The following is a 10283-nucleotide window of genomic DNA, read 5'->3' on the forward strand; positions in this document are numbered from 1 at the left end:
TTGGTGGTACTTGTAAATTTTCTTTAAATTTGAAATGATGTAAAGATAAAAATTTAACTCAAGAATTCTAAAATCTTTTCATTTATCTGATTTGTGATTGAACCATTTCCAAATTGTTAACATAGGGAAGAACCTGCTTTTTTTGTTTTGGTTTTGTTGTTCTGTCATTGCCAAGTATCTTTGAGCACCTCATGTTCTATATTCATCTGCCTTAAATATTTATAAAATGAGTATCTTTGTAGTGGCACGTGCCTGTGAGTCCCAGCTGCTCAGGAGTCTTAGGCGGGAGGATCACTTGAGGTTGCAGTGAGCTATAATCATACCATTGCACTTCAGCCTGGGAGTCCTAAAAACAAAAGTATTTCAAGGATTTCCTAAATATTTCTTATTTAACTAATAAGTTTTCTTAGGAAGGGGTACTTTATAAAAACAAGGTGGCCTAGACAGATACACCCTTTATAAGGGGACCCCCAAAAACCTGAATTTATCTTTTGGAAGGCCAACCCCTTGTACTGCACTCAGAATTTGTTCCTACAGGTCAAGTGATCTACCAAAGTTTTTATCTGGAAGTTTTGAGAAGGTTGTGTCATGATTTGTGTAAGAAATGTCCCGAGTTATGGCAAACAAGTGACTGGTTCTTGAACCATGACGCACCTGCCCACTCTGCACTGAGTGTTCAGCAGTTTTTGACCCAAAACAGCGTGACTTCCATGCCCCACGCTCTCTATTCATCTCAAGCAACTTTTTGTTTGTTTTTCCGCATGAAAAAAAGTCCCCAAAGGGAAATGTTTTGCTGATGTGGAAGAGGTGAAACAAAAAAAAAAAAATGGCAGAAGCACTAAAAGGTATCAAAATTGACATTCAAAACTATTTTGAGCAATGGAAAAAAGCATCTTGATAGGTATATTACATCAAACAGAGAGTGTTTTGAAGGTGACTGAAACTTAAACATGTGAGAATAAATACATAATTTTTAATAAATAAATTTCAGTTCTTTCGGGGTCCCCTCTTATATTTTGACATTAATCCCACCCATGAGGTTAGAGCCTTCATGGCCTAATCATCTCTTAAAGGTCCCACCTCCCAATACTATCACAATAACAGTTAGATTTCAACATAAGTTTTGGAATGGACAGATATTTAAATCATAGCAAAGTGCAAGCAACAATATGGATGGATCTCATAGACATAATGTCAAGTGAAAGAAACAAGACACAAGAGTAATATTGTATGATTGTAAAATTAAAATTCAAAAATAGGCAGAGCACATCTATGATGTAAGAAGTTAAGATAGTATATTTGATGGGAGTATGGAGTAGCGACTGTTCTGGGATCCAGTTACATAGTATGTTTCTTTGTGAAAAGTAATTGAGGTGGATACTTTGCTTCTTTCTACATGTTATACTTTAATACAATGTTTTTTAAAAAGATTTTTATATTTTATGTACATTTGTTACTAAGACACAGTTTTTATTGTCTTTTTTTTTGTGAGTTGGAGTCTCACTCTGTCGCCCAGACTGGAGTGCAGTGGCCGCTCCCGGCCACCACAGCCTCAACCTGCTGGGCTCTGGAGATCCTTCTGCCTCAGCCTTCCAAGTAGCTGGCACTACAGGCGTGCTACCATGCCCGGCTAATTTTTGATTTATTGTAGAGTTGCCCAGGTGGGTCTCAAACCCGTGGGCTCAGGCAATCCACTCACCTCAGCCTCCCAAAGGTGTGGGATTACAGGCTGAGCCACCAAGCAAGATGCGTATGATAAATTATTTTAGAAGTAGGAACCAGTATGGACAATTAGGCTTCCCTTTACTAGCCAGCTCTATATAACTCATTTTACATCCCTTTATGTCTTACTGCCTTAATTCTTAGAGCTAGATTTTATGTCCAGTTACACTTTTTTTTTTTTTTTGAGTCGGAGTCTCATTCTGTTGCCCAGACTGGGGTGCAGTGACACGTTCACGGCCACCGCAGCCTCAACCTGTTGGGCTCAGGTGATCCTTCTACCTCAGTCTTCCAAGTAGTTGGAACTACAGGCACATGCCACCAGTCCCAGCTAAATTTTTGATTTATTATAGAGACAAGGTCTCTCCATGTTGCCCAGGCTGGTCTTGAACCTGTAGACTCAGGCAATCCTCTCATCTTGGTCTCCCTAAGTGCTGGGATTATAGGTGTGAGCTACCACGCTGGCCTTCCAGTTGTACTATTTTAGTTTGTAAAGTATTAATAAGTGAATGAATAAATAGCCTCAGTTATTTCAGATCTTTGTTTTTTTCTTTTAATTTTTCAAGTTTCTTAGTATAAAATTCTGAGTTAGTACAGTATTTGAAGGTATATGGCGGTTGAAGATGTGAATATTATTGTCAAATTCCTTTTAAAAAATGTTCTCTTAGTTTATTTAGTACATTTTTATTATCTATCATCTATTTTAATAGTCATTGACAGACAATATATATACACTTGTAATAAGAGAAGGAAAACTTTTTTAGTTTAAGTTGTTTCTATATCAGAAAGTTAGGGTTAGAATTCTACTTTCCAAATGCTAGATCTTCCAGGAAGTGTTTCTTTTCTTCACTGTAGCTTGGTGAGCTTGTCCTCCTTTGAAGGCACATAGCAATTTGTACAGCTCTTAAAATATTTTCAGTGTTTCATCATGTAGTCTTTTTCTGTTCCTTTTCTTGATATGATAACCTAGACCTCAGAGATTGTCATTACTTTCTATATCCCTTCTAATACTGGGTATTGTGATTGTGTTGCATGCATTGGTAGTGCTGTGTATTTTGATTTACTTTGTTTATAACCTTGAATGCTATTTCATAACTTAATTTTGTTTGTGTAAATTCTTTATAAATCAGAAATCCTTAATATATAGCTGAATAGATACTCTGTCACCACTCTTCATTTATGAAAGCAAAATCCCAGTTCTGTAGCTAGTTCTTTAATATTTACCCGGTTCAGTCTGGGTATGGCATGGTGACTCACGCCTGTAATTCCAGCACTTTGGGAGGCTGAGGTGGGTAGGTTGCTTGAGCCTAGGAGTTCAAGACCAGCCTAGGCAACCTGGTAAGACCTTATCTTTATAAAAATAAAATAAAATAAAAAATTAACCAGTCATCAGCCACATATTTTCTTTGGGGACAGGCAGGAATATGCAAAACAAAAAAGGATGACTTCCAAGCCAGTTTTTTAAAAAATGACGTTGCAAAAGCTATTTGCTACAAGAAAATGAATTTAATTATTTGTTTTAATTCTTGTGAAAATGGAGATATGACTGGAGGATCAAACAAAGATATACTCTAGATTGTTTGAATAAGTTTCCCTTGTATTCCAGTGACCTCTGAGTCTACTTACCCAACTATTTTGACAACGTGTCTATTTCTTTCCACTTTTCTCTTATAAAAATTCATTCTGCTTTTTTTGTTTTTGAGTTGGAGTCTCTGTCACCCAGGCGTGGCCCACTCTCAGCCACCGCAGCCTCTACCTTCTGGTCTCAAGCAATCCTTCCACCTTAGCCTTCCAAGTAGCTGGAACTACAGGCATGCGTTACCATGCCCAGCTTATTTTTTGATTTATTGTAGAGGTGAGGTCTTGCCAAGTTGCCCAGATTGGTCTCAAACCTGTGGACTCATACAGTCCTTTCACTTTGCCCTCCCAGTGTGCTGGGATTATAGGCATGAGCCACTGCGCCTGGTGTAAAAATTCATTCTTACCAGTGCCACAAATTGATCCTTCTGGACACAACTTTTCCTGTCATGGGCCCCCTGAATATTATTACTGGGGATATATATGGAACGGAATTTGTGGGAGTTGCTCTCAATAAATGACAGTGTCTGTGTATATTCAGTATTTTATTTTAAAGATCTAGTAGTTTATCTCCAGATATTTGACTTTTACCTGTGGGAGTTATTTTTTATGTATTAGAGGAGATGGTGGTTCTATATTAGTGTGTGGATCTTGCAGTTGCTGCAATGATTTGGAGTGATCATCCTCATTATGTCATTATAATAAAGTCTTATGAGGAAAATTGGTATCCTCGTTTGTAAATTCTGTATATCTGTGTTTTACAGTGCAGCAGTGATTGCTACAGACAACAACTTTGTGAGATGTTTATTGTTCTCATTTTGCAGATGAGGAAACTGAGGCTTGGTGAAGTTACGAAACTTGTCCAAAATCACTCACTTTGTAAAGAGCACAGCCAAGATTCAGAGCCAGGTCTGTCCAACTTCAAAACATTAATTATAGCCAGGAAATTGAAATAGTTGTGAAGTGTCAACCTATGATAAGTTGTGTTGGTGTGAATCCTGCTTAATTGTTGTTTAACTCCTATTGATAATTTTTTTGTTTCTTTGGGGTTGTTTTTTTAGTTGGAATCTCACTCTGTCGCCCAGACTGGAGTGCAGTGGCTGTTCCCGGCCACCGCAGCCTCGACCTGCTGGGCTCCAGTGATCCTTCCGCCTCCGCCTTCCAAGTAGCTGGAATTACAGGTGTGCGCTACCACGCCCGGCTGATTTTTTGATTTACTGTAGAGTTGAGGTCTTGCTGCCCAGGTGGGTCTCGAACCCGCGGGCTCAGGCAATCCACTCACCTCAGCCTCCCAAAGGCGCAGGATTATAGGCTGAGCCAATGAGCCCGGCTGATAATTTTTTTAGTGCAGAGATTTTTGTCCTTCATAATCATTTCATATATCTTTTAAGTATTGTGACAAGTAGTATAAAATGGTAATTAAGAATTAGGGCTCTGGAGAAAGACTAGCTGGTTATAAATCCCTAACCTTCTTAATATAATTGTTGTGTGACACTGGGAAAATCACTGAACTTTTCTGTACCTCAATTTTTCTATCTGTAAAATGGTGATAATAGTATTATCTACCTGATAGGGTTGTTGTGAACATTAAATGACTTAATACATACAAAGCACTATAACAGTTCCTGGCACATAGTAAGCATTCAATAAATGTCACCAATTAGCATTATCATCTCTTAGCAATCAGTAAAGTAAACAATCATAATTTCTAATTCTCTGCTAGGAAATTTGGGTAGAACAAAGTTTAGGCAGCAATATAGAGTATCACAAAACTTATATAAACCAAAATTAAACTTGAATCACTCATTTGATCAAGTTCAGATCTATTGTAAAGCAAATTGTGCAACTGCTGATAGGTCTCACATGTACAAAGACTTTACATATATAAGGACGGTGCATAGTTTTACTAGATATACCCTTTTAGCCTAATTAGGATCATTGTATTATTAATGTGTTTGCTCTGTTTTCCCCTTGAGAGTGCAGTTTGTATTTACAATATATGTCTACATGTTCAGGTGGCTTTTAAGGAGATGGTGTTTTGGTGATATTGACAGAAAAAATTACCAGGAACCAAAACCTTATGTATTATGTAAAATGTTGGCAGCATTTCATCACTTGTAGGAGTGGCTGTCAGAATTTACACTACAGTGAATGTACACACTGACTGGCCTTTGAACCAGTGGAACCACAGCATATCTTTTATTTATTTTAGTTATTATTTATTTATTTATTTATTTATTTAATTTTTTTTTGAGTTGGAGTCTCACTCTGTCACCCAGACTGGAGTGCAGTGGCTGCTACCAACCACCGCAGCCTCGACCTGCTGGGGTCTGGTGATTCTTCCGCCTCAGCCTTTCAGGTAACCGGAACTACAGGCGTGCACTACTATACCCAGCTGATTTTTTGATTTATTGTAGAGATGAGTTCTTGCTGCCCAGGCGGGTCTCGAACCCGCGGGCTCAGGAAATCCACTCACCTCAGCCTCCCAAAGGCGTGGGATTACAGGCTGAGCCACCGAGCCCGGCTTATTTATTTTTTTGAGACAGGATCTTGTTCTGTTGCCCAAGTTGGAGTGAATAGCTCGCTGCAGTGTTGACCTCCTGGGTTCAAGTGATCCCCCATCCTCAGGCTCCTGAGTAGCTGGGACTACAGGCCCCCACCACTATGCCAAGCTAACTTTTTATTTTTGTACACATGGGGTCTTGCTTGTTGCCTAGACTAACACAACACACTCGACTAAAACTCAGCCATGTGCTGATCATGTGCTTTTTTCTCATACTTGTTTATCGCAGCTGTCAGAATCCTAAAGTGCCACATCAACTATCACTACAATTTAATTAAGTAAAATACCTGTGATTAGTTGCTAATAATAAGTTTATGTCATTGCAGAAATATTCATGAATGGGACATAATTTGAGTCAAGTTATACAAAAATTCAAAAGCTATTAATTAGAAAAATGGACCTGTCTTGTGGATGGGCCCTATTTCTGTAGCTTTTTTTTGTTTTTTTTTGAGTTGAGGTCTTACCCCGTTGCCCAGACTGGAGTGCAGTGGCACAGTCACAGCTCACCACTGCCTTGACCCCCTGGGCTAAGCAATCCTGCCTCAGGCTCTTGAGTAGCTGGGACTACAGGTGTGTACCACCATACCTAGGTACCTTTTTATTTTTTTTGAGTTGGAGTCTCACTCTGTCGCCCAGACTGGAATGCAGTGGCCGCTTCTGGCCACCGCAGCCTCAACCTGCTGTGCTCCGGCGATCCTTCCGCCTCAACCTTCCAAGTAGCTGGAACTACAGGCACGCGCTACCACACCCGGCTGATTTTTTGATTTATTGTAGAGATGAGGTCTCACCAAGTTGCCCAGGCGGGTCTCGAACCCACGGGCTCAGGCAGTCCACTCACCTCGGCCTCCCAAAGTGCTGGGATTGCAGGCTGAGCCACCGAGCCCGGCCACCTAGGTACCTTTTTAAAAACTTTTTTTTTTTGCGTTGAAGTCTTACTCTGTTGCTCAGGGGATCCTTTCGCCTCAGCCTTCCAAGTAGCTGGAACTTCAGGCATGTACCACCACGCCCAGTTAATTTTTTGATTTATTGTAGAGATAAGATCTCGCCAAGTTGCCCAGGCTGGTCCTGAACCCATGGGCTCAGGCAATCCTCTTACTTTGGCCTCCCAAAATGCTGGGATTATAGGCATGAGTCATCATGCTCAGCCATTAAAACATTTTTTTATTTGTAGAGATGAGGTCTTATGTTGTTCAAGCTGGCCTCGAACTCCTGGGCTCAAGTGATCCTCCTGCCTCAGAGCCTCCCAAAGTTACAGGGTTACAGGCGTGAGCCACCACATCTGGCCCTCTGTGGTTTTTAATGTAAACATGCATTTAATTTATTTCCTTTATTTTATGATATTAAGCTTTCCTATCTTTGAATATATGTCTTTCTGGTTATTTAGGAATTTTTAAATATTCTTCAGTAGGTTTTGTTTCTTTCCACAAAGAAAATTAAAATACCTTATTATTATTTTGTACCATTGTATGTATTTTTTTCCTTTCCATTTTCTATGTACTAATGTAGTTTTCTTTCTTTCTTTCTTTCTTTTTGGTGTATAGATCTATGTTCAGTTACCTAAATTATTTCATTTATTTTACTTTTCTTTTTTTGGTGTGTAATCTATGTTCAGTTACCTAAATTATTTTATTAATTTTACTTTTCTTTTTTTTTTTTTGGTGTATAGATCTATGTTCAGTTACGTAAATTATTTTATTAATTTTACTAATTTATGGATGATTTTAGATTTTTTGTATGTCAACTAAACTGTTGTGAATGAACGTTGTTTCTTTCCTATGCTTATACCGTTTTTCTTTTTCTTGCCTTAACTATGCAGATTAGGACTTCCAGTACAGTTTTCAATACAAGTGTTAATAGTGGGCATTCTCATGTTGCACTTAGTGTTTATTTGTTTTGTTTTGGCATTACAAATAATGTTTGCTATAGACTTTTGATAGATACTCTTTAAAAGTTAAAGGCACTTCTTTTTTTTCTTTTGGTAAGAAAGCAGGATTTATTGAGAGGACCGAAAAGCTCCCACAGTGGGAGGGTACCCAAAGGGGTTGCCCTGGCATTTCTATTCTTAGTTGGCCAAGATATTTTTGTTTGTGAGGAATGAGTATTGAATTTTGGGAAATGTATTTTCCGAACTTACAAGATGATCATATAGTTTTTCTCCCATATTCTGTTAATTGGAGAATGGCATTTATAGATCTTCTGATGTTGAATTACTCTTGTATTGCTGGAATAAACACAACTCTGTCATGTTGGACTTTTGAAAAATATACAGTTGGGGCAACCCCTTTGGGTCCTCTCCTGCTGTGGGAGCTTTTCTATTTTCTCAATAAATTCTACTTTCTCACCTTCAAAGAAAAAAAGAACACACACACACACACACACACACACACACACAGCTGGGTTTAGTTTAGTTTATTAATACTTTGTTTAAGATTTTTGCATCTGTGTTCACAAGTGAATTAGCCCATAATTTTTACTTCTTGTCCTTATTTGTTTTTTGTGTTCAGATTATGCCAGCCTCAAATGAGGAATTGGGAACTAAGTTATCCCCGCTCCAGAAGGATTTATTCAAGACTGGAATGATCTTTTATTGGAAAGTTTGGTTGAACCTCTGTTCAACTGTCTGGCCTTGGTATTTTTTGAGGCAGTGGGTTTAATATTTTGGGGGAGAGGTATATATTCACTTTTCTAAATGGTTTTACTTAGGATTATGTTTCTAGTTATGCCTGTTTTTATTTTTATTTATTTATTTATTTATTTTTTGAGTTGAAATCTTATTCTGTTGCCCAGGCTGGAGTGCCATGGTATGCTCATGGCCATCGCAGCCTTGACCTGCTGGGCTCAGGCGATCCTTGCGCCTCAGCCTTCCAAGTAGCTGGGACTACAGGCGTGTGCCAATTATACTTGCCTAATTTTTTGATTTATTGTAGAGATGAGGTCTCGTCAAGTTGCCCAGACTGGTCTTGAACCTGTGAGCTGACAATCCTCTCACCTTGACCTCCCAAAGTGCTGAGATTATAGGTGTGAGCCACCACACCTGGCCTATGCCAGTTTTTAGTTGTTGTTTTTTTTTTAAAGGAATTCATTCTTTTTGTCTAACTTTTTAAAGTATTTGGCATAAAGTTGTTCAAATGTTCTTTCATTTTCCTTTTGTTCTTTCATTTTCTTTTTAATTTCTGTTATGTATTTCTCTTTTTATAATTCCTAATTTTTTGTGCCTCTTCTCTTTTTTCTTCTTAAGTCTTGCCTGAGGATTTATATATTTTCTTAGTGTTTTTGAAGAACCAGTGCTTGCTTTTGATTTTCTTCTTTAGGTTTTTTATTTAATTAATTTCTGGCCTTTTTCCTTCATATCTTTTTTCAGTGAAAATCAGAGTTTAATATGGACACTGAGCTATTTCCCAGTTCCCAAAGTCCGGATATCGTTAGACCTCAGGAATAGCTGGAATTAGGGTCTTATAGCACTGCTAGGACCTTGACTTTTCCTCCTTCCTTTGGTATGGCTCTGCTTCTTTCTCGTGTTCTGTCAACTGGCATTTCTACTCTTAAGTCTACAAGACAGAAAATGGTGACCACGAGCCTCTGTATTTTATTTATTGTAGAGATGAAATCTTACCAAGTTACCCAGGCTGATCTCGAACCCCTGGACTCAGACAGTCCTCTCGCCTCTGCCTTCCAAAGTGTTGGGATTACAGGCATGTGCCACCGCACCCAACTGAATTATTATTACTTTTAAATTTTCATCCTGGCTTGTCGTCGTCTTCTTTTCTTTTTTTTTTGAGTTGGAGTCTCATTCTGTTACCCAGACTAGAGTGCAGTGGCCGCTCCCAGCCACTGCAGCCTCGACCTGCTGGGCTCCGGCGATCCTTCTGCCTTAGCCTTCCAAGTAACTGGAACTACAGGCGCGTGCTACCATGCCCAGCTAGTTTTTGATTTATTGTAGAGATGAGATCTCGCCAAGTTACCCGGGTGGGTCTCAAACCCTGCGGGCTCAGGCAATCCACTCACCTCAGCCTCCCAAAGTGCTGGGATTACAGGCTGAGCCACCGAGCCCGGCCGGCTTGTCTTCTTCTAATACCTGGCACAATATTTTGTTGGATACATGATATTATTTAATTAGCAATGAAAGGAAGAATGTAGGTTTAATGAATCATAACATAGGCTTTGACATATTTGTGTTAGTCAATTATGTAGCTTCTTGGTCAGAAGAGATTAATGCTTACATTAGTTAAGATTGTTTTGGATGTAAAGAACAAAATCCATTGCTTCCTACCTTTAGCAAGTTAAATAATTTATTGAATGGATGCTGAGGCATCTTATGATGTTTAAGAGTTGAGCTAAGCCAGGCTCGGTGGCTCAGCCTGTAATCCCGCGCCTTTGGGAGGCTGAGGTGAGTGGATTGCCTGAGCCCGCGGGTTCGAGACCC

General features: G+C 39.1%; 1 protein-coding gene across 1 annotated transcript in view; it reads left to right on the top strand.

Annotated features, from left to right (window-relative positions):
* Nucleotides 1-4109: 4109 nt before the first annotated feature.
* Nucleotides 4110-10283, top strand: part of NUMB (NUMB, endocytic adaptor protein) — a 100342-nt gene continuing 94168 nt past the window's right edge. Inside the window, exon 1 of the mRNA XM_021718363.1 lies at nucleotides 4110-4206. The gene's annotated coding sequence lies outside the window, so the exon portion shown is untranslated. The remainder of the gene's footprint in view (nucleotides 4207-10283) is intronic.

This window comes from Carlito syrichta, unplaced genomic scaffold (genome assembly GCF_000164805.1).
Source record: "Carlito syrichta isolate Samal-C Ts95f unplaced genomic scaffold, Tarsius_syrichta-2.0.1 Scaffold312129, whole genome shotgun sequence".
NCBI classification, from domain to species: domain Eukaryota; kingdom Metazoa; phylum Chordata; class Mammalia; order Primates; family Tarsiidae; genus Carlito; species Carlito syrichta.